This window comes from Canis lupus, chromosome 9 (genome assembly GCF_048164855.1).
Source record: "Canis lupus baileyi chromosome 9, mCanLup2.hap1, whole genome shotgun sequence".
Lineage (NCBI taxonomy): Eukaryota > Metazoa > Chordata > Mammalia > Carnivora > Canidae > Canis > Canis lupus.
In genome coordinates, this window is record NC_132846.1 from 46,352,844 (window position 1) to 46,379,814 (window position 26,971).

General features: G+C 42.8%; 1 protein-coding gene and 1 long non-coding RNA gene across 22 annotated transcripts in view; one reads left to right on the top strand and one right to left on the bottom strand.

Annotated features, from left to right (window-relative positions):
- Positions 1-263: 263 nt before the first annotated feature.
- LOC140640198 (uncharacterized) lies at positions 264-3,307 on the bottom strand. The gene is made up of 2 exons (XR_012036871.1): positions 3,000-3,307; positions 264-1,306 (listed from the first exon to the last, which is right to left on the bottom strand). It is a non-coding gene; the product is annotated as an uncharacterized lncRNA (long non-coding RNA).
- A 7,510-nt stretch (positions 3,308-10,817) lies between these two features.
- SIPA1L1 (signal induced proliferation associated 1 like 1) overlaps positions 10,818-26,971 on the top strand; it is a 377,379-nt gene continuing 361,225 nt past the window's right edge. For 11 of the 21 annotated variants that reach the window (XM_072839140.1, XM_072839145.1, XM_072839153.1 and 8 more), the window contains exons 1-2: positions 10,818-10,911; positions 11,521-11,580. The gene's annotated coding sequence lies outside the window, so the exon portion shown is untranslated. Of the gene's footprint in view, positions 10,912-11,520; positions 11,581-11,817; positions 11,947-12,500; positions 12,650-26,971 lie in introns of those variants that run through there. The other 10 variants (XM_072839146.1, XM_072839142.1, XM_072839151.1 and 7 more) reach the window with 4 other exon arrangements.

Genomic DNA, 26,971 nt, shown 5'->3' on the forward strand with positions numbered 1-26,971 from the left:
TAGCCTCTTTCATGTGTACAGTATAGTAAATCTCCCTTCGTGGCTTAATTCCATTAATTCTTGCCCAGCGCAGAAAGATCTCACTTTAAATAGTTCCCTGTTTGACAAAACCTGTCCCCTAGCCATCCTTTATTTTGAGTAAGTGTTTTTATGTCTTGTCTTCTAAGACAGAAGGAAGGGTGAGGCCTAGAGCTTCATAAGGGCAGAAAATCCTGAGGAGCAGATGTCTTACAAAGAGAGCTGCAGGGCCTTATTGATTGGACTTCTAAAAAGCAGAGATTTCTTCCACCATTGTTCACTTTTGGGGTTTTTTTTTTTTTCCTCCATTATCCCCTTTAGCGTCAAAATCAATTTATGCCAGTACCATACTGTCTTGATGATCACAGCTTTGTAATACAGCTTGAAGTCAGGCATTGTGATGCCCACAGCCTTGGTTTTCTTTTTCAACATTCCTTTGGCTATTCAAGGTCTTTTCTGGTTGCATACAAATCTTAGGATTATTTCTTCCACCTTTGCAAATAAAAACCATGGTATTTTGATAGGGATTGCATCGAATGTGTAAATTGCTCTGAGTAGCATAGACATTTTCACAGTATTTGTTCTTCCAATCCATCAGCATGGAATGTTTTTCCATCTCACTGTGTCTTCCTCAACTTCTTTGTTAAGTGTTCTGTAGCTTCTAGAGTACAGATCCTTTACCTCTTTGGTTTGATTTATTCCTGGGTAGCTTATGGTTTGGGGGCATCAAAATCAATTTAAACTGAATTGAAAACTTAGTATTTCTATCTTTGCCTGGCTCCCCATATATGACAATCTCCTTAAGGGATGAAACCTAGTTGTATACCTCTCACATAACTCCTGCATGTTTACTGTGGTCTGCTGTCCCTCTTCCTGAGAACTGCTACCCCCACAGTCTTGTCATGGTTCCATTTTATGCAACATGGCCTCAGACTCCTGGTCTCAGCTGACTGGTCTAGAGGCGGGCACCTGATCCAGAGCTGGATCAGTCAGGTCCTTCCCTCTCCAGGTATTTTTGCAAACTTGAGAGATGTTTGAGTTTGAACTCAATCTGGGAAGTATTTTCCTTATGTGGACCAAAGCCAGTCAAGGAAAGCATTGTGCAGAAAGGATGTGGAAACAGCAGATGCAGGGAGAGGAGAGAGGAGTGATGGAGAGAGTCTGATGGGCACTGTATTTCAGCATTTCTGCATTTGTATTTCCCTGCAGTTCTGCATATCTGTTGGTACTCAGAGTTTTCAGAAGAGTCCTTGTTTTGTGTGAGCTTGTTCTGAAGGCTTCAAGAAATCTGAAAAGACATGGAGGGTAAGGAAGGAAAAGAAAGTCATGCATAACTTTTAGGTAGCCAGTCTACAGAGTCTAACAAAATGTGTGTTATCTCAGGGCACCCGGCTCAGTCAGTAGAGCATGTGATTCTTGATCTCAGAGTTGTGAACTCGAGTCCCATGTTCGGGGTAGAGATTACTTAAAAATATATTTTTTAAAAATGCATGTTATCTTATTCAGTCCTCTAAACAACTGTGTGTTTAAAAAACAATTATGGGGCACCTGAGTGGCTCATTCAGTTAAGCAACTGACTCTTGGTTTCAGCTCAGGTCATGATCTCAGGGTCGTGGGATCAAGCCCTGAGTCAAGTTGGGCTCATGGCTCAGCATTGAGTCTGCTTCTCTCTCTCTCTCTCTCTCTCCTCTCCCTTTGCCTCTGCTCATGCTCTAAAATCAGTAAATAAATCAGTCTTAAAAAAATCATGATTATTATTACTACTTTAAAGGCAAGAAAACAAAGGCTTAGAGAGGTAAGTAACTTTTTCCAAAGCCACTAAGCTACAAAGTGTAGAGGTGGAGGTCATATCCCTCTGACTCCGCTGTGCAGAACTGCCTTCAGGTGAAGACCAGGTAGCATGACACTTTCATTTTTGTTCCCATAATACAGTTCCAGCTGGGGAGAATTTGAGCAGATTCTATAGACCAATCCTGCATCTTCTAGTTGTCCCCAGTTACTTGGAATGAACTGTGTTTTGGGCTGCCCTCAGAGGAAGTGTGGGACAAGGAAAGCATAACTGCCCAGCAGACCAGGGATTAGGAGCTGGCTGTTCCAAGAGGTGGGAGCAGCTAGGAGCAGCTGGGTTGAGTCCCATTGCCAGCGAGAGCAGCTGGCACAGGCTGACCATGTCACAAGCGAGAATGACATCCCCTGTGGTGGCACCAACCTCGAGAGTGCGACAGGATGGGTCTGCACATGTGTTTGGGAGTCTACATCCCTCTCCAACCTTTCAGCAGGGGTTGTGGTTGCCCTCAATATCTGAGATGAGGCTGTGGAGTGGGGGTGTGGATGGGTGGCAAGAGAGGCCAAGGGAAGGTGAAGACCATAGTTAGAAGGACGAGACCAATGAGAATGGAGTGGGGTTCAGCAACTTTTTTCTTGTTCAGGAATGAAAGTTCAGACCTCAGATTTTTGACAGACACCTGAAAGAAGCTAACATGGTACATATGGATGTTTAGTTCAAAGAGATGCGCTCTTAGTCCTCTCCTTTGGCGCTTAAAGAAGTCCAGAAAAATTAAATAAAAAATTAAACAACACATTAAACTGGTTAAATTAGAATCTGGAAATCCAAGCCAGAATCCAAGTTCTAGTAGACTTTCCTCCACTTCACTGGGTCAATATCTGTAGTGTAAGTAAGAGATTAAATGTAGTGGCCATGGCTAGTTCTTATACTTGAGAAAGTGTACTCACCGCTACCCCTCAAATGTAAAGAACAAATGAAATGGAAAGAGACGTCTAAAAATGTCATCTCTGGAAAGTGATTTGTAAAATTCAGGGTGAGGGATGAGCTGATTTAAGACCCTAAACATATTTGAACTATCAGCATATTCACTGTTTCCTCTTTGACCTCAAATAAAGGCTATGATGGCTTTAACATGCTGGTCATGCTCTTTGATATGACTACAAGCAGATACCCTAATTACGTATATTTCCTGTACCCAGAAACATGCAAAGTGTGATCTCTGCAGAATCTTGTTGTGCTGTCTTTGGATCCCATGGGCAGGTGCAACTCAGGCGCTCCCTCGGCTCCTGGGTTCTTGGCTCTGGTTGGCAATGGAAGGAGGCAGATGGTTCTGAGAGGCCTCAGCCTACCACTTCCAAGTCATGAGCAAGCCTCTTTTCCTTTCTAGGGATTTAAAAAGACAAGGGAGTGGAGAGAGACCATTTTTTTTTTCCACCTTCCTTCTTGACACATTCTCGATCATGAAATCTGAAGAAAGGAATAGAGACAGGGGTTAGTTGGAAGGAAATTTCTAGCACCTAAGAAAATGTTCACATTATTTTAAACAGTGCAAAGAGCTCCCCAAAAGGAAATGCTATTGGAGGGATGAATAAAAAATTTTGAAATGGTTCAGAGAAGATAGATTTCTTTAAAAAAAAAAAAAAATTATAGGGCAGCTCAGGGTGGTTCAGCGGTTTAGCGCCACCTTCGGCCCAGGGCATGATCCTGGAGACTCAGGACCGAGTCCCATGTCGGGCTCCCTGCATGGAGCCTGCTTCTCCTTCTGCCTGTGTCTCTGCCTCTCTCTCTCTCTGTGTCTTACACGAAAAAATTAAAAAAATTATAGCTGGAGCAGTACATGCTGATGCCTATGTTGGCTATGTTGGAAAAGTTCAAAGGTTGGTGAGTTAGAACTTTCAGTTCTTCTGGGATTTTTATTGAACCTATGTTAGTAGGAAAGTCATCAGAAAACACAGAATGGCATGAACAGCTCAATGGAATATGGTTCAGAAGAACACACCTATGAGAAGGAAAGAAAATTTGTGAGGGTGTTTAATGAAAATGTTATCTAAATGCAATGTACAGCAACTATAAGCTACTGCCTCCCACATTTATGACTCTAGTTGTGACCTCTTCTCTGACCCATAGATTTCTAAATCTCAGGCTTTAAGTGTGTTATACCTCCTTAATGCAAATTTGAGTATGTCTCTGCCTTGCTGAAAATCCTTCAATGACTCCCTATTGCCTATAGAATAGAGGCCAAGCTCCTTAACATATCCCACGAAGCCCCATGTGACTTTTCTTTGTTCTCTGTAGCTGGTATTGGTGCCTATGCCCTGAGTTGGCTCCCTACTCCCTGCCCCTATATCATTTATGGGTCAAAATGCTCAAGGAGGCTTCCTAATAGCAAGATGCTTTCTTCCCTTTCTGAGGTAAGATAAAGCCAAGTAAGTGATTTTGCCACTCCATCAGGATGGGAGCTTTGATTCTTCCCTGCAATTGAACTTCATTCATTCTTTCCAGAAACATTTACTCAGCGCCTTGCTTGGGGTAGGAACTGTGTTAGACAGTAGGGATTTAAAAGTGAACAAGACACATGTCCTGCCTTCAAAGAGTTTACATGCTGAGTAAACTCTGAGTAGTAATTTCCTTTTACTGATGTAACAAATTTATTTTTATTTTTTAAAAAGATTTTAATTATTTATTTATGATAGACAAAGAAAGAGAGGCAGAGACATAGGGAGAGGGAGTAGCAGCCCCCTCATGGGGAGCCCGATATGGGACTCGATCCTGGGACTCCAGGATCACACCCTGAGCTGAAGGCAGATGCTCAACCACTGAGCCACCCAGGCGTCCCTGATGTAACAAATTTAATGGCTCAGAACAACGCAAATTTGTTATCTTACAGTTCTGGAGGTCAAGTTGTCATCAGGGCTATAAATCCTTCTGAAGACTCTAGAGGAGAATCTCTTTCCCTTGCCCTGTCCAACTTCAAGAGGCTGCCTATTCCTTGATTCATTGCCCCTTCCTCTATCATCACTGTCAGTGGTGTGGTGTCTTCAAATCTTTGTCTGACCCTGTTTCCATGGTCTTATCTCCTGTGCCTCTTAACTGTGACCCTCTTACTTCCCTCTCATGAGAAATTTGTGATTACGTTGGGTCCACTCAGATAATCTCAGGTACGTGTCTCCTCATATCCAGATTTTAATCACATCTGCAAAATTTCTTCTGCCATGGAAAGAGACATATTCACAGATTCCAGGTATTAGGACATGGACATCTCAGTGGGGAATTAGTCTGCCTATGGCACTCTGCTAGCCCTTTTACTTGGTCTTTAAAGCAGCATCAGTTGCTTATTCAACAAACATGCTTGAATGTCTTGTATATATGTCCCTGTTGTAGGTGCTGGGAATATAGACATAACAAAGCAGACATAAAGCTCCTGCTTTCAGAGATCTTATCTTATGAATGAGACAGAGAGTGAGAGAGGAAACCACACGCGGTTAAAAAGAGCACCAGGAACAAGCAAGCAAATGACACAATGACCTTTGTACAGGGAGTGCGCCACACAGACATTTGGGGGAAGAGCTTTCCAGGCAGAGGCAATAGCAAACGCAGGGCCTGGAGGCAGGGGAGTGGCTAGTGTTTTCAGGGACCCGAGAGAAGCCAGTGTAACTGAGGGGGAGGGGTGTGGAGTGGTGAGGAAGATGAAGTCAGAGCTCTAGAGGGGAGTCAGAGAATACATTCATCTAGTCCAGAACGGGAATTTTGGCTCTTTCTCTGAGTGACATGAGAAGCCCTGAAGGCTTTTGAGCAGGGAAGCGACATGATCTGACTTACTTATGCTCCACGCTCTGGGTCCTGTGCACAGAGCAAATTATTGAGGGAAAGGACAAGAAGAAGGAGATCAGAAAGAGAGATCAATAGGGGAATAGTGTGATAACCCAGGAGAGACAAGGCTCAAACAGGGAGACTTGCAGTGGGTGGAAAATGATTAGATTCCACATTTATTCTGAAAGAAGTGCCAACAAAACTCACTCATGGTCTGGATATGTGATGTGAGAGAAATAGAGAAGTCAAGGATGACCCCATGACTTTTGCTCTGGACAAGAGCCTCTGAATCTCTGGAAGGGTGCCCTTAACTGAGGTGGGGAAGATTGTAGGAGGGAATGATTTTTTTGGAGGGCGGGGGGGGGGGGTGCGCGGCGACTATCTGGAGCTTTTCAGCTTTACATATGTGAAGTTTGAGATACCTAATATACAACCACTTGGAGATGTTGAATAGGAGATGGATGTGTTAACCTTAAAAAATAAAACTGTCAGTTATTTTACCAGCAAAATGGGGTTTATTCAGGAATAATGGAGAAGTGCATTGAGGACACGCACACTATGGCAAAACCAGAGGCAGGTCCAACAAATGAAGAAGGGCAGTATTTTATGGAGAAGAAGGAGGAAGTCAAGGAGACTTGTTTTGAAGGAAAGCCCACTGGAAAAAGGCAGGAGTTCAGAGTGATGATGGTTTCTCATTGGCTGAGTTGCAGGGGTAGCCAATTTCTTGTAGAAGCTGCAATGTACACCACTCTCTGTGGGGTCCTGTTGAGGACTCTTCTGCTGAGGTGTGTAACTGACACTTCTGTTGGAGACTATAATTGACAATTGTTTCTGTAATTGAGGTTGAGTGGTAGCCTCTGGACTCCATATTAGGGAGGTTTCCCTTTATTAATTTTCACGGATGTAGGAGTCTGGCTTTCAGGGAGGTGTCTGGACTGGAGATGCAAATTTGAGTAGTCAGACTATAGATGTCATTTAAAGTCATCAGATTGGTGAGATGACCTCGGAATGATAAGAGACCACAAAAAGATGATGTCCATAGAGACCTGGGGATTTCTGAGTTTAGAGGTGGGAGTCTGAGAAGGCCATAAAGCTAGAATAAGAACCAAGACAGACTCTTAGCCCAGAAGCCACAGGAGAATGTATTTCAAGGTTGAAAGCGACCAACCTTTCCCTGCTGCTGAGGACTCAAATGAGGTCAGGATGGGAACTGGCCACAAGTTTAGCAATAAGGCAGTCACTAAGGATCCTGAGAAAATCTGTTTTTCTGGGAAACAGAAGAGTACGGGCGGACAGGTGCAGGTAGGTTGGTATTAGAGTGGTAGGGCGGGAGTGTGCCAGGTTCTCTTTTGATTGTTTCTATTTTACCAATGAAGAAGAAGCAAAGCCATTAGCTGTGAGTTATAAGCCAGAGGTTTGATGTTGGGGGAGAAGGTGTGAAATAGTTCTTTAGAAGAGTGGGGGAGTGGACAAGGAAGTGTAGTAGCTCTGCTAAGCAATGTTGAGTATAAAGTTCTTGGTATTTAAACACGTAAATATCATGTAGACGGGAGACTGAACTGTTCTAAGAAATCTAGTATTCAGATAAATCAAGTTACACCACCTAGGGCTAAAACCACAATACCCTAAAATTGAAACAGCACTAGATAGAACTTTAATTTTGGATGATTTGGGGGCACTTTGGTCCTTTTTAATAGTTAAGAGTAATTTTTCTGAATATGTGTTAGTAATTCCCTATAGAGGTATAGTGAGTAATAGGAAGTTCTGAATTGATGATAATAGGCTGAATAAACCAGACTTTAGCTGAGAAACATGCAGCTGTGAATTGATGTTTATAATATTAAAAAATAACAATTTTGCTTGCTTGGCCGGCTTCTGTGTCAAAATCATTCCATTACCAGATATGTTAGGGTGTTTTGTTGTGTAGGAATGAATAACCAGAGGGAAATGAATTCAACTGTGGTCTAAAAAACTAAGAACCCAACAGGGAGAGACGAACAGGAAATGACTAGATGTTCTCCTTATCGCTAGGAAAGGTTACACATCCCTGTGTGGGAGGGGTTTAGGTGGAGGTGGGAAGAAGAACCCAGAGAGAGGAGGGAGGAATGGTTTGGCAAACTCTGTATTCCCTCTTTTACTCTCCTGTCTCTTGTCTGTTGTTTTGAAATCCCAAGAAGGCCAAGGAAGATACAGAGGGAGTGCCTGACCTGTTGGTATTACAAACATGTTATTGGAACCTACAGCTTTGGTGGATTTCACCTTTTCTTCCTTCAAAAACATAGGTGAAAAGTCTGTTACCAGTGACGAGTAAATAGTAGGCCAGGGCCTTGAAAGAGCAGTTTTAGGTCCCCGGGACGGTATCTCCTATTCTACTCTATCTGAAGGTTAGAGAAGTTCACTTCATAATCTGAGGCCAATATCTATTCTGGAGCCTCATAAGCATCGAATAAAGTTAATAGATTTGGCTAGCACTTGGGTCAGTTATTTCAAATGTTATCAAATGGCCATCTGGGAGTCATAAAACAGGTGGCTCTGCAATTGTATTGTGTTAGTGGGTACAGATTGGCAGCCGTCCTTTCTTTACAGGTAAAACTGTGTTAAAAGTTGAGCCAGAGCAAATAAACAACTGATTTACAATAGTGTACTGTGCTATGAAAGATAGTTCCTTAAAACACATCAGCAGGGTGGTTGGTGATGCGTGGAGTTTCTTTGTAAAAATTTTTATATTAAAAATACCAGCATGTGAATATTAGCCCTGCCCTCCCACCCTCTCTTCCTTCCCTCCTTCCTTTCTTCTTACTTTCTTTCCTTCTCTCTTTCCTTATAGTTATTTTGGTGGGAGTGTGGACATATTCAGTTTAGGTCTTTGGTTTGAGTTAGCATATTTATAAAATAACAAGGAATCTGTTTTGAGTTAGTGAAAAAACAAATCATGAACAATGCATTCCCTGTGAAATTACTGTAGCATGACCCTCCTTAATATTTTTGTTGTTTTTACAGTTGGGACAAGAGAAACTTTAAAATCAACTTGTCAACAGCTAGCTAAACTTTGTGAAACTGACCTATAAAATGAAATACTCATTTTTTTTTTGTAAAAGGAAAATATGTTATTTATTAGAAAATTTTTATAGGTCTAAGAGCTATTGAATTGTAAAGCTGACCTCACATCTGGACTACTCCTTCGTTTTACAAATGAAGAATCAGCAATTAATTGACTTCTCAAGGAGTCTCAATTATTAGTGACACAGAAAAACTCAAAGTTAGTCTCCTAAAGTTGTCTAGTGCTTTTCAATCATTGTATTCACTCAGGTTTCAAGTGTAAAAACTTTCACCAACCTAGGATTTAAGCTCATGCTTGACCTAGAGTCTTAACTGCCTACTCTTCATGTACTTTTATGGGTTTTCTAGTTTTGTGGGATTGAATGAAAAATCACAGTTTTCTCATATTAATGTAAGTCGGGATGGGATTTATTAGTTTTTTTTTTATTGAGATATAATTCACATGCCATGGAATGTGTTTTTCACTCATCCCTTCTGAAATCTAAAGTTCAAGCTTACTTCTATTCACAGCATCCATTTTATTTAGGCAGTGACTATTTAGCCGCCCCCCCCCAAAGAAAAATTGTAGTTTCTACAATTAAAAGAATAAACAGGGCACGAAAAGATTTCCTCTTGATCCTTAACAGCATTGAAGTAGGTTTGAAGGCATCTGAAAAGCTTAATGATTAAAAAAAAAAAAAAAAATCTGAACAACAAACCTCCCCCCACCCCAGGGTGTTTTTTTTTTTTCCTTAACAGCATTGAAGTAGGTTTGAAGGCATCTGAAAAGCTTAATGATTAAAAAAAAAAAAAAAAAAAAAATCTGAACAACAAACCTCCCCCCACCCCAGGGTGTGTTTTTTTTTTTAAAGATTTTATTTATTTATTTATTTATTCATGAGAGACACGGAGGGAGAGAGAGAGAAGAGAGAGAGAGAGAGAGGCAGAGACACAGGCAGAGGGAGAAGCAGGCTGCACACAGGGAGCCCAATGTGGGACTCGATCCCAGGACCCCAGGATCACGCCCTGAGCTGAAGGCAGGTGCTAAACTGCTGAGCCACCCAGGGATCCCAGCACCCCAGGGTTTTTCTGAGACAAAGTTGGAGAAAGGAAGGACTCTAACTACTGAAAAGGACATATTCTATGTGAACAGAAACAGACAGTAATGGAGTAAGAACATAAAGACTCCTAACTCTGGGAAAGGAACTAGGGGTGGTGGAAGGGGAGGAGGGCGGGGGCTGGGGGTGACTGGGTGACGGGCACTGAGGATGAGCACTGGGTGGTATTCTGTATGTTGGCAAATTGAACACCAATAAAAATAAATTTATTATTAAAAAAAACATGGCTGTGGAGCAGAAACATATTCTAGGCCTAAGTAGGTACATACTCTACGGGGGTGGGGTGGGGTGGGGGTGGGGGTGGGTAGTGAAAGCAAAGTAATGAGGACACTTGCAGGCTGCCACACTCATTTTCTGCCCTCAGTGGACGTTAAGTAAATACCTGCTATGTTACCAAGCTTGTGGAGGGCTGAGAACACAAAGATGAGCAAGGCTGACCCTCGAGGAGCGCAATCTGGTGGTGGAGGTGGGGGAGGTGGGGGCGGGGCAAGGGACGAGAGAGGGAGTCTATGCAGCGGTGGTTGGGGGATGAGATTGGGCGGGAGGGTGCAAAGAGTGAATATATGGTAGATATTTGGGGGTACAGATACATGCTGGCTTCTGTGTCAGAAATCTCCCCCCAGAACCTCTGGAGGAAAAACCCTAAGGCGATCCATTTGCCAAACCCGGCCGGAGAATCATGACGCTGGGCTACAGATGCTCTCTCAAATAGGTCTAAAAAATCCTCCTCCCGCTTCGAGCCGCGCTTCCCCCACCAGGAGGGTGTCGGGCAAGGGAGCGGGCAGGCTGAAAACTGCACCCACGTTCGCCGTCTTGGCTCCCTGCGGGAGACAGGAATCCAGGGCTTTGCCGTCGTCATAGCAACTAGGAGTTCCGCGACTCCCACTTCCCCCGCCGGCCGGGCCGAGCGGCCGCTTCTCTCGCGAGATTTGCGCGTGGTGCCGAGCGGCCCAGCGGTGATCTCACCCGAGACTTGGGAGGGAGGGAGGGAGGGAGGGAGGGAGGGGAAGGAATGGGGCGGGGAGGCGGGGAGGCGGGGAGGCGAGGGGAGTGCAGGGGAGGGAAGGGCGAGCGCGGCGCCGCCACCGCCGGCAACTTTGTGAGCGAGTTCAGTGCGTGCGTGAGCGAGTGAGCGAAAAAGTCAGTGCGGCGCCGACTTCCCGGGAGGAGGGTCCCCGGGAGGGGAGGGCCAGGTCTGGGCTTCGGAGGCCGCCCCCGGCCACTCCATCCCTTCCCGCCTCCGGGGCTCCCTCCCCACTTCCTCCCCCCCAGCGGTCCTCCCGGGCCTTCCCGCCCCCGGCGGCTGTTACCTGTCCCCTCCCCCACTCGGCACGCACCCCCCCCTCCCCGCGCCCAGCTCCGACCTCCGGACCCCCAAGCCACCCCAGCTTTTCCTCCTGGGGGGCAGGCGGGCGGCACGGGGGGCGCTGAGCTCCGGAGGCGGCGTGAGCGGGGGCCGGGGCGCCCAGACAATAGTTGATGCCCGGGGACGGGGGAGGGCACCGCCGCCCGCCCTGCTCCGGGGAAGCGGCCCCCGCCGCCTGCTCCCCTGCCTCGGGGCCGGGCTCAGGAGTTGGGCAGATTCCGCCCCCACCTCCCCGGGCCCCCCTCCGCCCGGCGCCCGGCGCTCGGCGCTCGGCGCCCGCCCCGGCCCGCCCCGGCCCCGCCGCCCGCCGCCCGCGGCTCTCCGCAGAGGAGGCGGCGAGAGGGCGCGCGCCGGCCGGCCACACGGTTTCTCTTTCTCCCCAGGGAGAGCGCGCGGCGGACGCGCCCCGGACGCGCGGCGGCACCGGGAGGCCGTGCAGGGCGGTAAGTGGCTCCCGCGACCCGAGGCCCGGCTGGGGGAGCCGGGGCTGCAGGACTGTCCCCAGCCCCCGCCAGCGCCCTCGTGGCCGGTGCTCGGGGCCAGGGCCGGGAGCGGGACCCCGGGACCCCGGGACCCCGGACCCCGGTCAAAGTTCTTATTTCCGATCTGCTGGCTCGCCGGTAGCGCGGCGCGGCGGGGGCGCGTCCGGGCTGCACCGCGCACGGCGCGCGCACGCCCCTCGGAGCCGGGAGCTGCGGGACTCCCCGCGGAGCGCCTCGGGGAGAGGCCGGGAGACCCGCGCCCGCTCGGGGCGGCTGCGCCCACCCCGGCCCGGGCTCCCGCCGGCACCTTCGCCTTCAGCCACCTGGGTGAGCGCGTTGCAGGCTGTGCCGGGAAGGACAGGCCGAGGGGTGCAGTCCTGGGAAAGGCAGGAGGGGGCTCGGTGCCCGCGGGTGGTTCATTTCTCTCCCCGGGGGGTGGGATGGGGGGTGGTGCCTGGGGGTGCGCGGCGAAAGTCAGGGATGCTCCGACCTGCTTTCCTTGGAGCGAGTAAACCTCGAGAGGGCTGGAGAGGCACGGGCGAGCTTCCAAGAGAACTTTTCCTCCGTAGCCTCCTCTGTTTCCAACTTCTCCTGACCCTCGAGGGGGTTTGCGAGGCTCCCCCATCGCCTCACGGCATTTCTAGGTGGACAAGTACTCTCTCGGGGGCAGGTTGCAACGTCCTCGCGTTTCACCGTTTGTTAAGTCTAGGGACGAGGGAAATGGTTCACTTCAGGGAAGATGGTTTTTTTTTTTTTTTTTTTTTTATCAATTGAGTTGTTGGAATTCGTTTTTGCAGGGGAGCATTTGGGGTCTGATGGCTCCTAGAGACTGCGTTTGCTCTAATAGATTGAATTTTTCATGACGGGTATTTTTAGAAGTAGCCTTCGCTGAAATTCTTACTACCTGCTAGACGATTATATTTCTCAACTGGGAGCCAGTGATGCGATGCAAATTTCAGAGTAAAGGTGTCGACTTTCATCAGGTTCCAGGTCTATCTGGATGAACTGGGGTTGGCGTTTCCTCTATAAAGTAAGCCTTTCATGTTGAAACTCTGACTCAGACTCTTAAAGCCATTGTTTTTATACTGGTACTCTGTGGGAGTTAAGTGTCAACTTTCTCTTCTTTTCTCATATGGAATATTTGTCCAAGGCAAAGATTCTCTGACTTAATCTTTAGGAAAAGTACAAGATTAAGTCCTATAGAATCATTCTCTGCAGCCAGTTTAGTAATAGTATTAATTTTCTATATAATCCTGGTTTAATGACTTTCACTTTTCTCTTTTTCATTTTTTTGAAGGCTGCAATTAAACCACCTTTACCGGGATGAAAAGAAAAAAAAAAAAAAAAACCTGATGGGAATAATGTAGAATAGTGTTAACAGCAGTAGTCTCAAATAAAAGGTTTACGTAAAGCAGTTTATGATCACTGATGTGTCCAACTATTAGATGACATACTAGTTATTAACAAGAGTATTAATATTAAAACATTTTCCCATGGAATAAATTATTCATACTGAGGCATCAACAATTAACAGTGCATTTTAAAATGACTTGGGTGATGATTTGCTTGTAAATGGTTAGGGGCAAAATAAGAGATTTTGGGGATGAATGGCTTTATGTGGGTGACAACTTATTTTCTTATCTCATTATGCTTAAGTAAAGGACTCTTGAAGTTGACTGTATCATTAGATTTCTCTAGTTTGACTAAGAGAACAAGTTTGGCAAGTGGCTCAAGATAGTCAGTAGGTGTTGCTGTTAGCTTCTCTGCAGTTGCTGGTGCTGCTCCTCTGGTTTGAAACTGCAATTCTGATAGAACTTTTTAGATCTGAAGTGTCAGTCGTTAGGATGCCGTGGCAAGGTTGACCAGAACTCTTAGTGATAAATCCAAAGCACTTAGATTTTGAACTGAGATTCATTTAACTCTATCCTTTCAATACTATTTCCTGGGTTTCGTATTTATTTACTTTGCTTTTGGTTGAATTACATGAGTAATTTTAGGGAACCTACCCCCCCCCCCCAATTTTTTTTCAAACAACTTAAAAATCTTCATGTAATTTTATTGAAGCCATAGTTGGAAGATTGCTTGAGTTTGGTGGTTTTGTAGACTTCGGGGGATCTTCCTTGACTCTGAGTTGAGATGTGTATATATATGTTCTGTGTTAACTTTGCAGCTTGAATTTTTCAATAAATGGGTGTTTTCTGACTCTTTGAGCTGTGAAACAGAAGCCTGAGGAGAGGTGGGACAGTGTAAGAGTACAGATTCCCTGAATCTTTCCAATTTAGGGGAAAGTATGTAGTGATTCATGAGAGTATGATTATGTGCTTCCTGTCATTTCTTGTGGTTGTGTTATCATTTCTGCTGGTTCATATCAGTGTACACATAAGGTATGGACATGAAGATATTCAGGTAACATTTCACATTTGAGACTTTTGGTTCACTGATGAAATTGGACTTTGTCAGAGGAAGATAGATTTATTCCTCTAATGGAGAGCTAGATCTCTGATATAGAATGCTTCTTTCTTCCTTTTGATACCAATCATGGAAGTTTATATCTGAAATTCAGAACCCCCCCCCCCCCAAATAATATCACTATATTCCTAACCTTTCAAGGTTTATGGTGAGTCAGGTGCTATTTACTGAATGTCTTTATCCATGAAGTGTTGCTATTGGGCTCCATGATTCCAGTGGTGAATATAAGTGTGTTTCATGGAACTTATAGTCCAGTGGAACCATTTGTAGTAACCTTTCTGGGTTTGGTTTTATGGTACACTGATGCCTCCACAAAGGTTTTACATAACAAGCTATCAATTATTTTTAAATTTTAACTTATTAAATTAGTTTCTGAAATAATGAAGCCCAGTATTTGTCCTCAGAAGTTCTGGGTTTCAAATTTTCTGGCTATGGGATCTTAAAAAATAATCAAACCTCTCTGAACTTTCTGAAAAACTCTTTTTATGCAAAGATGGGTGTAATGCTTCACAGCTTTGCTGCAAGAATTAATGAGAAAATATGCATGAAAGTACTTTGCAAATCATGAATTTTTATTTGCAGTTGCATTTTCTTTCTGATGAACAGGTTCATACTTTATTGAAGCTAGAAGGGATTTTGAATTTAAATCATTTGGCCCATTTTCTCCATTTTACAGATGATGAAACTGAGGCCCACAAAGTTGAAGTGATTTATCCAAGGTTATAGAAGAACTAGTTAGTGATCAGGCAATGATTGGAAGGCAGGTTTCCAGATTTAACTGTACTCCTCTTTATTTCCTGCATTGATTTTAGTTGTTTTTTTTTTCCTTTTGAGCCTCTAGGTTACAATTCATTTACTGCTCCCCACTCAAGTATTCAGTGTTGATTAAGTATCTAAAATGAGAAGCAAAGCTTAAGGAAACAGACAAAATCAACATTAAGATTGAAGAGCTATGAGAAGAGTATTGATGTAGTGTTTGGTAAGTTAGCTTTAGAGTTACTCAAATTACAAAGTTATGGAAAAAGAAATTATGAGTTAGTTAAAATATCTACATGGTAGAGTCTGTAAGCTTTTTTGCCCTTTTTTGGATTGGGGGTAGGGAATAGACTCTATTAACTCAGAGCATAATATACTTGTATGCTCTTGAGAGTAGCCAAGCTTAATTTGTTCTAGCTTACCATTTTCTTTCCTTTGCATCAGTTTTCATTTGTAAAAGAAAGTCACTGTTCCTTCCTTATTTCTGGGAACAGTAGCAGCTTGTGGCCCTTCTCTGTTGTCAGTTACACGTAAGTGTGATGGGTGGTGGTGGTGGTGATGGATCAGGTGGAGGGATAATTGCACATAAAACAGGAACATGTTGAAGGAGCTTCCTGTTGTAGATATGACTGATTTATGTAGCACCACCCTCCCTTCCAGTAGGGTAATCTGAGCCAGGAGAGAAGAAATATCTCTGCCAGTTGGGTGACTGCCCTTTAGATGAAGGGCTCTCCCTTTCCCTGGGAGGGTTGAATGTTACCTTACTCTTTCAGTGCTCATCCAAAAATTTGGGTCTTGTTCCATATCCGGTGCTATTTAAGATTGACAGTCCAACCTTCAGTCCACTGCACTTCTACCTTTTGGTATATGAAGTAAATGGGCCTCATTGTTTTTTTTTTTTTTTTTTTTTTTTTTACACCCCTCCTGTGTCTAGCTAATTGGAAAACAAAAACAAAAACCCAAACCAAAGCCCATACTACCTACATGGCATTTTATTTTCCAAAGGTTAGGTAAAAGTTAATTATCCTTAGATGATTGTTCTTTGATTCTTTCAGTGGGCTCTGAAGTAAGTCAGAAGTATGGGAAAAGTTCCCTTTGCTTTGGATCTCTCAAACACAGAGGGTTTGAGTGAAGGATGGAAGAACATGAGTGTGATTGGGTTTGCGATCAGGAGGCTAAGAAAATCTATTGGGGTTTATCTTTTGAGGGTAGGGGCCAGTGCGCATTCATTTTCTCTTTTTATTCTGGTCTGGGGGAGAGTAAAGAGAACATGAGTGTTTTCTTGAAGATAAGAGGGATGACCATGATATGACATGGAGCAACTTCAGGAGCTTTTTTAGTTGGACTCTAGTCAGTAGCCGTGCCTAGGTGGGTGTGCCGTGGAGTCAGGTGAAGCCTTTGCTTTTTGCCTCTGGAGGTCTGAGAGGAGAATTTGCAGTCTTTAGATTTCTAATTTGTTACTTGTCATGTTGCACTGACTTTTCCCTCTAATTAGGATTATAGTATGCCTCACTTTAAATTGTGGGAAACAGGCAATTACATAATGTTAGATTTCCGTCTTTTCAACCCAGGAGAGGCAGGAGCATGTATGCTTCTTGGAGTGTGCCGGCTTGGGGAGGGAGGGTTTCTGGTTTGCACAAGCACAGGGGTCACACAGAGGCGATTTGAGCAGACAGGACAGGATAGGACAGGACAGGACAGGACGTCCAGCCTCGGCTACCACTGGATTCTTTTTCCTTTCTCCTCCCCCAGAATAGGTCTGGGTTAAATGCCTTTTGCAGATACAGTAGTTAATTTTGGTTATTTTCTCTTTTTTCTTCTACTTTTTTTTTTTTTTTTTTATTTTACAAAATCTTTCACCAAAGCTATAGGTATAATTACTAATTGGTTTCTGTGGTTCAGGATCTTACTTCCTTTTATTTAAAAAAAATTTTTTTTTTTAAATTTTTATTTATTTATGATAGTTACAGAGAGAGAGAGAGGCAGAGACACAGGCAGAGAGAGGGAGAAGCAGGCTCCATGCACCAGGAGCCCGACATGGGACTCGATCCCAGGTTTCCGGGATCACGCCCTGGGCCAAAGGCAGGCACCAAACCGCTGCGCCACCCAGGGATCCCAACTTCCTTTTAGAATGAATTCTCAACTACTCAGAGGACGGCTAGTGAGAAATAAAAAGCAAAGAGCTTCATAGTGAATGATCATGTATCTTTTTTTTTTATTTAATGATCATGTTTCTATATCCAGTTTCTTTCCTTGGCTCTTATATTATCTCCCCCCCCCCCCCCCCCCCAATATTCTAGAGTGTTTGCTTAGATAGGTATTCTGGTTAGATATATTGTGAGCTCCTTGTGTTCCCTTTAACAGTCTTAGTTCCCAGAATTGATTGACAATTGGTTTTTACAAGTTTCTTTGTGGCTCTTGATGCTCTTAGAGAAGCAACTGATAACTGAGTTCAAGAAGACACAGTACTTGTCAGGAGATGCCTGTAAGATACATCGTGTCAGTTAGTTGCATGTACTAAAATTCTCACGCAATTTGACTGTTATTGTTTGCTTCACTTCTGCGTACTGAGGAAAAAAGATGGAAAGGAGTGTTTTCACAGATTTTTGCAAGAAATTTAAGTTTATGACTTGTTGGAACTAAACTGTTCCTTCAGAAGGCTTCAGAAACATGTTCTTACTCTGGCACCGCAGGTCAGTGTGTGGTTGATTGACCTCCTTCCTCTTCCTAAGGCCCAGTTCTGGCTGCTGCAGTGAAGACCTTAGAAGTTTCTGCCCATATACTTTGTCTAAGTGTAATTTCTGAGTAGTTGGCATTTCCTGTGTAAAGCAAGTGTGCTGTGTGTCTGTGTTTGGGTGGGGTTTGACTGTGGTTCTTAACCTTTGTCTCTTTTCCAGTTCGGAGTGTGTCCATGTTACTTTATTTTTTTAATGAGGATCTTAGTGCTGATCCTTTGTAATAGGAAGGTGAGGTATAATAATTGCATCACAAAATGTTTCAGTAGGTAAATGATAGGTTATGGAGAGCTACAGTGTTCATAGGCAAGGCTTATTTATTTAGAGTTCAACAATGTCAGTCTAATAATTGCTTTCGGTGGGATTGTTCTGAAGGCCATCTTCAAGGTAGTTTTTAAAATAGTGGTTTTCAGTGGGTTGGGGAGGATGTGTGTTTGGAGGAGCAGTAGAGTGCTTGGGTGGAGAGAGTAAAGGATCCCAGTGAACTCTGGGGCAGCATGCTAGATATCAAATGGCTGGGGGTGTGAAGAAACTCAGTGGATGATTCTGTTCTGTTTCTCCTCCACCCACTTGAGAGCACAGTAGTTTTCATATCATTTTTGAACCTATGCTTGACAGTAAGGTAAACACCAGAGAGCAGCTGACTGGGGATTGTGGAATCTTCGTTTTAACTGGGTGAGAAGGGAAGCCTCTGATCCTATCTGCTATCCCATTGATTAAAAAAGACAACGTGGAAAAAACTCTGGAAATACCTGCCAACAGCTGAAAAGATCAGGCTGCTTAGATTCCTACAGTGGAGGTAGAACATGTAAATCCAATTTGGTATTTTTTATTTACCATCTTAACCATTTTTAAGTATACAGTGTAGCGAAGTACATTCATGTTGTTGGGAAACAGATCTCCAGAACTTCATCTTGCAGATCTGAACCGATACTTGGGAACTCACTCACCTTTCCCTCTTTCCTTATCTCCAGCTATTGCCATTCAACTTCTGTTTCTGTGAATTTCTCTACTTTAGACACCTCATATAAGTAGAATCAGGCAGTACTTTTGTCTTTTTGTGAGTGGCTTATTTGACTCAGCATAATGTCCTTCAAAGTTCATCCATGTTGGCATATAGCAGAATTTCCTTCTTTTGAGCTGAATAATATTCCATGATATGTATAGACCGTATTTTGTCTATGCGTCCATTCATGGACATTGAGGTTGCTCCTACCTCTTCTGTGAATAATGCCGGTGTGAACATGGGTATATCTTTAAGACATTCCTTTTAATTCTTTTGAATATACACACAGAAGTTGGATTGCTGGATCATATGGCAGTTCTATTTTTAATTTTTTGAGTAATCTCTGTACAGTTTTTCATAGTAGTTGTAAAACCACAGTGGTTTTACATTCCTACCACCAGTGCACAAGGGTTCCGGTTTCTCCACATCCTCATCAACACTTGTTATTTTCTGTGTGTGGGTTTTTCTTTTTCTTTTTTTTTTTTTATAGTAGCCATCCTAATGCATGTGAGGTGAGATCTCACTGTGATTTTGATGTGCGTTTGTCTAATGATAAGTGATTTTGAGCATCTTTCATATGTTTGTTGGCCATTCGTCTATCATCTTTGGAGAAATGTCTATTCAGGTCCTTTGTCCATTTTTTAATCTGGTTATTTCATTTCTTATTGTTGAGTTGTAGGTTCTTTATATATTCTACATATTAACCCCTCATCAGATGTATTATTTGCAGATATTTTCTTCTATTCTGTGGGTTGCTTTTTCACTCTATTGGTTCTATTTTTTTGATGTACAACAGTTTTAAAATTTGTCTATTTTTGCTTTTTTTGCCTGTACTTTTAGGATCATATCCAAGAAGTTATTGCTAGGGTCGGTGTCATGAAGCTTTCCTCCTGTGTTTTCTTCTAGAAATGTTATAGTTTTAGTTCTTATGTTAAGGTCTTTAATCCATTTTGAGTTAGTCTTTTGTACGTGGTGTAAGGTGAGGGTTCAACTTCATTCTTTTGCATGTGAATGTCCAGTTTTCTCAACACTATTTGTTGAAGAGATTGTCCTTTCTCCACTGAGTGGTCTTGACTCCCTTGTTGAAGATCAGTTGATCACATACATGAAGGTTTATTTCTGGACTGTCTATTCTGTTGGTCTATTTGTCTTTACACTAGTACCACAACTGTTTTTGATTACATTCGCTTTGTAATCCGGAAATGTGAGTGGCACTTACTTTTAATTTATGCTATTCTAGGTGTTAAATAATAGAGAATAGAGAAGTTGACAATTGAGAAGGCAATTTGCAGAATTTTTCATTTTTTTTTAAGGGGATCAGACACTTAAAGAGTGAGGTAACATGATTTAAGTGGCAGAATGTTTGCAAGGCTATCAGTTGGCAGCTTGTGTAGTAAGAGCTGAGTGTCTAGCACTTCCTGGTTTGCAAAGTGCTTTCACAGATACTTATTCCAGTGGCTTGGGAAAACTTCAAAAAGGTGGTGGACCTTGAATTGAAGATTGGATGTGTACTCCACTGGATTTAAATACTGCAGACCTGTGTCAGTTGTGTCACCGTGTTAACAGGGAGATCTTTAATGAAAGTCACTAGTGGTAATCTCAAGATTTTCAGTGGTATCAGTTGTTAGAAGAGCTGTCACTTGTATTGTTTTCCTTGACGGTATATTGTTTTTCCTATTCCATTCCTGTAGATTCTGCTTTTCCTCATCTGCTTCTTGAATAGCAGTAGGCCGCATACAAAGAGGGAATAGTTAGCCACGACAGTGTTTCTTTTCTGGGATGTGCAATGAGAAAACTAACCTGGCTGGGTTGTGTAGGATGAATTGAGAGAGATTGGAACCAGAACAGCAGTTTAGGTGGCTGTTTTATTTAGTAAGTATTTTAGGCTACTTATGATGTAGTTTCTTACCTTCTTAATGAAACTGGGGGGATAATTTTGGTTGAGTGTATTACTGGAGGGAAAATTGGTAGAATTGCTAAGGAGGAAAAATGTAGCACACTTCCATGTAGTAGGCCCAAAATAAAGGTTTGATTAGTGGTAACCAGATGCATTTATGTCTACATGGGTGAATCTCTAAGGAGTAACTTAGTCATTTGTCCCATAAATATTTATTGACTACCCCTGTAATGCCAGGGGTTCAGTGGCTGCTTTTAGTGACAAGGGAATCTATGGTTCCTGCTCTCATGTGGCTGATACTCTTCTAGTGATTGATATGGTCATTTTCAGCGTTCTGTTCTTCTCATCTCGTTGATTTTTCTTTTAGTCAAAGGCCATCTATTTTACTGCGGATGCAAAAACAGTTGTGGTTGTTTATACGAAAATAGTCCTGTGTTAAATATTCTTTGTATAGAAGAAAAAAGAAACCCTAGACAGTTCTGCCTTTTTGGTTTCCAAGGAGATAGATCTTGGCAAAATTTATTTTATCAAGTGCTTTTCTAAGTAACAGAACTAAAGGAGAAAGGCTTTAATGAATTTTGGTTAAGCTTTTCCTGAGGGTCCCGATAAGGTTTTCAGGTCTTGGTTTCCTCTACTTCTACATCTGTTCCAAAGGAATCTAGAAACCTAGTTTTGGTTAATCTAGATTTTTCCATTAAGTGTCAGATTTTAAAAAAGTCATACACCCTTTTTGGATCTTCATTCATTCACTCATTTAAATTTTATTGTTCACTTTATTATATACCAAATATCTTTTCCTTTGAAAAGAGGAAGAAGGTTGAGGGTTGAATTAAGTTTCCTTTAAGGCTGTTAGAATTCTGTGAATTTATTATTGTGATTTATTGAGACTGAAGGCTTTCTGCAGATAGAAATGTTTTTGAAAGAACTAAAGAAAAATTTGGAGACTTTGTTTTTAACTCTAAAACATTTTAGTGAGAAAATTCTGTAATGGTGGATAATTTTAGCATTAGTTTCACTTTGATTTGAAAACAATCAACATTGTAACTCGACTCTGAGAGTCTTTTTAATTTTGGTAGGAGATTGTACCTTTCTGCTGTGACTTGTTCTAACCTTTCTGCTGTGACTTGTAATACTCTAGAAACTTAATTCCTATTTCAAATGATTGGTGTAGTGCTAGTATGGGAGATTTAGAAATGCTTACCACCCCTTTTTCTAGGTGTTTGTGTCTGAGTCTTTTAGAGCCCTTGTCATTAATGTGTGTGATAGTCTTGAGAGGTGGTGCCATCATGTTACCAAATACAGAAGAGTCACAGATCTGAGTACCAGTGCTGTGATACTGAAGCTGGCAATTGCCCATGTTGCCAGATATGTCATATTCAGATAACCTAGTATGAGATTTTATGGCTTTATAAAATAAAAATGATATTTTCATATTAATTTGTTGTTAGAGATTCAACATTGTATTGATTCTGTGCGATAGGATTCAGTTATTCAAAGTAAGATTTAAGAATTTCATCTGATGTGGATTATTTGCTGTTGTAAATGTGGTTTCACTGTCACCAAGAGGACCAGAAGATTTGTGTAATCCTGCTTTGTGAATTTGGTCATTTTTATTTTGTTTACTAATCATCAGTATTCACTGAGCACCTTCTAGATGGCAGATAACTGCTCTCATCCTGGATATACAGTAATGAGATGGGAAGCCACCAGAGGGTTTTCCACAAAGGGTTCGATCTGACGTATTTTTAAAGCAAAAAACTCAGTTGTGCAGAGAATAGAATAAAGTATGTATGTGGGGGTGACTAAGGTGGAAGCAGGGAGATTTCAGGGAGTTCTAGCAATAAGCTGGGTCAGATATGATAACCAGTGGAGGTGATGAGAAGTGGCTGGATTCTGGACATATCTCAAGTGGGTCTGACATGATTCCCTGAAGGGGGTAATGATGTAGAGTGTGAGAAGTAGAGTCAAGGATAACACCAAGGTTTTTGGCCTGAGCAAGTGGTGTGATGGAGGTGTCATTCATTGAAATGTGGAAGACAGAGGAAGAGGTTTTGGTGGGGAATTAAATACAAATGTGTATTTGCTGGGTATGAGATAGTAGTTGATGTGCAGGTGGAGAAGTGAGGTTGGCAGCTGGCAGGTCTGTTAATCTTGAGGAGCTTCAGCTTTCTCATCTGTGAAATGGGGAAAGTATTTGCTCTTCTCAGAATTCTGGAGATGAAATGAAAAAAAAAAAAAAGTTAAGGGGCTCCTGGGTGGCTCAGTGGTTGAGCATATGCCTTCATCTCAGGTTGTGATTTGGGGGTCCTGGGATCAAGTTCCACATCAGGCTCCCGATGGGGAACCTGCCCCTCTCTCTGTGTTTCTCATGAATAAATAAATAAAATCTTAAAAAAAAAAGAGAGAGGAAAAGTTAAAACTTCTAAAGTCATGTCTTGCAATGGTGGTATTATTTCTGGAAAGTAGACTGGTTACTATCTTATGTTCTTTGTGGTCTCTTTTGAACTACGTATTTCATAGGCTATAGGCCAGAATGGATTGTGGAAAGTTGGCACTTGCTTTTCAAAGGCTGGTTTTCTTTCCGAATAGATGGAATAGCTTTCTTTTTTATTCATTTTGTGATTCCTGAGCAGCTTCTGGGAGAACTTGGCATTTTGGTTCCCTTCAGAGTGTCAGAGGGCTTCATTTTGTGCAGAGCCCCTGGAGTACCACATGGGTGTGTGGTGCCAGATTTGCCTCTTAATAAACATAGCTGTGAGCCAAAGTGATTTTATTTAGGTGGGAGGATATTAATGTAGAAAAAACCTAGCTCTTTCCTTTTTCAAAGACTTTATTATATGAGGCTTCCCATGACTTGCATCAGTTAACAAATAGGGTCTAATAGGTCAGATTTACTAGGGAGACCACTCTTCATGTTACTTGATTCAGAATACCTATTTATATATTCCTAGGATTTTGGATTACTCAAAGTTTTGTGATAGGCAAATGAGATATGTTCAACATATATTTGACCCTACTGAGGTAAAATTTAAGATCCAAGTGAAAAAGTTGAGAGGATCAGTCTTCTAGTTCAATAAATGGTATTTTGAACTTCTTAAAAGCCCTTCCTTAGAGATTATAGTAAATAGTTGTGTCCTTGAGATGCCATCTTTGCTGATGATTGATACCTTGCCAACAGTTAGATGTTGCTTTAGGGGCATCTTTAGTCCAGAGATGTATGTGCTTGTTCTTGGCTCTTCCTGTGCACCAGCTGGTTTGAACAGAGCCACTGCCACTTTCTTCACTGCCCTCCTGGTTTGGTTCTTCTGTGCACAGGATTCCATTGGGCAGTCGGCTGGGGGCCCACTGCAGGTTATGTGATTTAGAAAGAGAAGGTAAGGGTGCCTTTGAGGGCCTGACACATGCAGTGAGTGTAACTGTTGATGACAGTTGTTAGGAACCGTGTCTAAGTAAAGTATGCTAGGTGTTGAGCATATTAAGAGGGGTAATGGCTTTAATGATGTGGGGAGGCATTGGGGGAACAGGAACCATGTGTTTTAGAGCATGTTGTGGAGGCAGAAATGCTTTGGATATTCCCTTGTATCTCTTTTTCTGTCAGGCCCTCAAATTTATAAAATAAGTTTACCCTTCTGCTCAGTAATGGTTAAGTTACATAACCTTTTGCTTTTCATTGAATTGACTTACTATATATTATCTTATTTCAGCTTGTAAGAAACTGAACAATAGGTATCTATTGTAATATCACTTGACATAATTGTCTGAAAAAAACCCAAGCCTTTGCCTTTACTTTTGAAGTACATATTAGGAAATTTAGATCAGTTTTAAGAAATAATTTGAAAGGGATCTATATATTTAAATCTCTGGCTTATCCAGGCTTAATAATTTTTCCCCCTCGAAGGAATGCAGCTTACTTAAAATATTTTTTAGAATATTTCCAAATTGTGCCTGATGGCTTTTTATTTGAAGTCGAGTCTAGTAATCATTTTTATTGGGGAGATAGGCTCTAAGTTTCTGAGGTTGCAGTACTTGTTTATGGACTTTTAAGTTTTTAACAAATTTCTTTTCTTTATGCAATGCTTTTATTGAGTTATAATTAAGTTATTACACGGTTCTCCGATTTGAAGCGTACATTCACTGAATTGTGTTATTATCTCCATCATCCCCCAAAGAAACTCCAACCCCTTTTGCAGTCACCCCGTTTGTCCCCAGCCCTAGGCTACCACTAATCAACTTGTTCCCTCTGGGTGTTTTTCCCCCGTAAATGGGCTTGCACAATATGTGGTCTTTTGTGGCTGACTTCTTTCAGCTAGTTCTACCAGAACACTTTTAATTTTTTTTCAAGCACTTTAACTTTGCTGGTAATATTACAGATTTTGGACTCAAAATCAGATACTCCTTGTCTGCTTGCACAGAAACTACAGCCTGTGCCAGGACCAGAGAGAAGCAAAACCATGAACTACCATGTGTATTTATGGGGTAGGGGGTGAATTGTGAAGCTTTCCGCAGGTGCACTCAGTGCATGAGATTGCATGGTTATTTTGCCTCTTCTCTGAGCCTTGCCTGCTTCTTTCTTGAATTGTCCACATGGCTCTCGATGTCCTCTCTGATTCTTCCCTTTCTTCTCTCTTTGGGCCGGTCTGAGACCAAGCACTGCCCCCATTTTTTCTCTCAAATTGATTCTTGTTTTTAACTTTTCCTCTCTTAATCGCCACCATTTTAGGACAGACCCTTTACCTTTTTATCTGGGTGGCCGGAGCAGGCTTCTTTGAGAGCATCTCCCCTCCTGCTGTCCCAACATCTAAGCCATCTTGTCTGATTATTCTTTCTAACGTAGTACCACCTAGGTACGTGGGCCATGCTCAGGGAGCTAAAGTGGTTTCATTACTTTGCTACATCAAACTCACACTCTCCTGCTGGCTCTCATGACTTTTCTTTTTTCTTTTTTAAAGACTTTTTATTTATTTATTCATGAGAGAGAGAGAGAGAGAGAAAGAGAAGGAGAGGCAGAGACACAGGCAGAGGGAGAAGCAGGCTCCACGCAGGGAGCCTGATGTGGGTGGGACTCGATCCCAGGACTCCACGACCATGCCCTGGGCCAAAGGCAGGCGCTAAACCCCTGAGCCAGCCAGGGATCCCCTCTCATGACTTTTCTCTTGGGTTCCTTCCCTCCTGCTTATCTGATTTCTTTGGCCTCTCCACTGCTGTGTCTCTGCCTTCATATGGGTTTCTGCTTTCTCTCCTCTTCCCAACCTACCTACCTACCTACCTTCCTTTCTTTCTTTCTTTCTTTCTTTCTTTCTTTCTTTCTTTCTTTCTTTTCTTTTTTTTTAAGATTTTATTCATTTATGAGAGAGAGAGAGAGAGGCAGAGACACAGGCAGAGGGACAAGCAGGCTCCATGCAGGGAGCCCGACGTGGGACTCTGGGACTCGATCCCCGGACTCCAGGATCAGGACCTGGGCTGAAGGCGGGGCTAAACCACTGAGCCACTTGGGCTGCCCCCCTTCTGACTTTTTTTGAGCCTTTGTTCATGATCCATGTTAGTTCTATTCAATTTAAAACACTAAATGCCTCACCCGGAGCTTTCTTTCTCATATCCCCTTCCCTGCATATCATGCTCCTTACCATTATTTTGTTTTCTCTCTTATCCCCTCTGATGCAGTACCAGCCCAGGTTCCAGTTTTATCTGTGTCTCTCTCAGCCTTCTGGGCCTACTTCCTTCATTGGCTCTCTCTGGTTAGTGTAACTCACCTTGAGTTCTCCCTTATCTGATTTGATGTTGTATTGTGTTATATACTTAAGAAGCTTAGCATTAAATAATTCATGCATAATTCATCAAGGATGTTTACCCTGGAGAAGACTCAGAAGGGATGTTCTCCCTGTCCCAAGGGTTGAAGGTCCATCAATACTGAAGGAGGAGAGATTACCTTTGTCTTCCTAGGCCCCACAGAGAAGGACACGAATAGAGTAAATACAGGCATTTGAAGGAGCATCAGAAAGGGCTTTGCCTATAGAGCCTTCTGCAGGTGTGACAGGCTGCATTCCCCATCGCCAGCCTAGGCCAGATCATTGTGGATGTGGTCCTGGTAAAGACAGTTCATGGGGGCTCAATGAGGTTAGTGGTTCTTAGTCTCACTGGTGTGTTAGATAGGCTCTAAGGTGCACACCTGGGGAGCGCACCAAGTACATGGGGTCTCTGTCTGCATTTTGGATGATCACATGGAGCAGTCTGTGAAGCCAGGCTTAGAAACTTGTGAGGCAGGTAGCTCTTTGAGATCCTTTGAGTGTCTCATTTATTTAACACATTTTTGTTGAGTGCTTGCACTGTAAAGCAATGTGAAGTTGTGGGTTTTGCCTTTAGAGGATTTTGAGTTTGAGGCGGGAGTGCAGACAGGTGAAACCGTGTGCTTTCTTCTTAGATGGAGACCCTTGGAGGATAGGGAACATTTCTTACTTTTTGTATGTTTACTTGCCCCAGATTAATGGGCAC